Genomic DNA, 2014 nt, shown 5'->3' with positions numbered 1-2014 from the left:
TAGGGGATCTTTCAATTGAGAAGATCCGTCGACCTGAGAGACGAAGAGAAAGGTCTATCTATTTTATTTAGTTATTCAGTTAAACCAATGATTCGTTATTGTAACAGATAGCAACAACCATTTCATCCGACATGCGTATTTTTTATTTTCCAATGGATTTACATCTTTCATTAATGGAAATTTTTTGATGTAGTGAGTAATAGCTCTGGTTGTTCGCTGTTCAAGAATTCTTGTTTAGGCAGTTCATATCATCCATACATAATGTTTTGATCTAAGATTTCAATTCTTCCGTGTTTCAGCAGTAGTATATTGTTCCACGGAGCTAAGGTCCAAAATATGGAAGAAAGCGGTGTTTCCACGACTCTACCACCCAGTCAATTCTGTTCCGCTTAATCCCTATTTCATGGCCACATATCTTTCCGGCTAAGGAATGGGAAACCTTTCTCTTGTTACATGAATCCAATTTTTGTTTCATCCGGGAAAAGCCATCTTTTTTTCAACAATGTCTTTGTCATTTGATCCAATAGCGTTCCGTTAGATAGGAACAGATTTGATAAATACTGATAACTCTCGGATGGAGTATTAAAACGGAAAAATCCATTAGATAATGAACTATTGGTTCTAAGCCATCTCTGGCGATAAATCAACAATTCGAAGTGCTTTTCTTGCGTATTCTTGATAAACCAGCGTTTATATATAGATGTAGGAAGATCTGTTTGGGAAGTAAGAAGCCCCTTTGGCATCTCTTCATCTGCAAAGAATTCTCGATGTGAAAACACAGAGACAAAGGGCTGATCTTTGAATAGGAAAAAAAGTGGATCTGCAGGGTCCCAAATGAATTGGCTTATTAGAAAAAAGCCTTGTTCTTTGGAAGATCTGTCTTTTGTCTGGTACTGCACGGTTCTACTCTGCAAGAACTCCGAATCATTCTCTTGAAGCTCATCCTCTTCATCATAAATGATCCGCTTGCCCCGAAATGACCTAGCCCAATAGGGAAATCCCAATTCATTGGGCCTTTCGATACAATCAAATAGAAAGCCCCAAGGGCGCCATATTCTAGGAGCCCAAACTATGTGATTGAATAAATCCTCCTCTATCTGTTGCGGGTCGAGGACTCCTTCTCGTTCCCCTTCTTCAAACTCCGATTCGTATTGTTCATAGAGAAATCTCTGATCAACGATAGAACAAGATCCATTTTGCATCATATCTAAGGGATTCCTTGGTTCGGGCCGAAGAAGCAATGTCACTCGATCATTATCAAACTGACTGCAATCTTTTTCTGTCCGTGAGGATCCCACCAGGGTGCCTTCTACTTCTAATAGGCCATGAACTAGATCAGAATCATTCTCAACGAGTCCATAAGAAGTGATCCCATTTTTTTCATCGGGTCCGGGTAGAGACCAAAGGTCTTGAGCGACCGATCCGGCAGAACAACTCAAAAGATAAAGAAGTATCGTTAATTTCTTCATGCTCGTTCCAAGTTCGAAGTACCATTTGTACAAATAAGAATCCCCTTCGTTACATGATTTCTTCTTCATATAGATAGATATAGGATCTATGGAGCAATTACTTAGAAGTACATTTTGTGCAACAGCCCTTCCTATCTGATAGAAAAGGATCCCATGATCATGAACCGATCTTACCTGGGATCGCAAATCCCAAGTTTGTCTATGAAGAGCAGATCTAATTATATCAGTGTCTATAATTAATTTATTCTGTGTAATACTAATCGATAGGGCCTCATTGGTAAGTGCTACAAGATCTCGTACATTGGAACCCATGGTTATGGACCCGAATCCATTAGTATGGAACATTTTCTTTTCCAAGTGAAATCCCCTAGTATATGAAAGAGTGAAAAAGTGCTTTCGTTGTTGTGGAATAAGAAGCCTTCGTATCTTAATGCATGTATTTAATTTATTCGGAGCTATTAGAGCGGGATCTACTTTTTGGGGAAGATGAGTCGAAGCAATAACAAGAATATTTCTAGTGGAACGTCTTTCACAATCCCTGGAGA

The sequence above is a fragment of the Corylus avellana genome, unplaced genomic scaffold, assembly GCF_965113065.1.
Source record: "Corylus avellana unplaced genomic scaffold, dhCorAvel1.hap1.2 HAP1_SCAFFOLD_201, whole genome shotgun sequence".
Lineage (NCBI taxonomy): Eukaryota > Viridiplantae > Streptophyta > Magnoliopsida > Fagales > Betulaceae > Corylus > Corylus avellana.
This window is presented reverse-complemented; position numbering follows the sequence as displayed.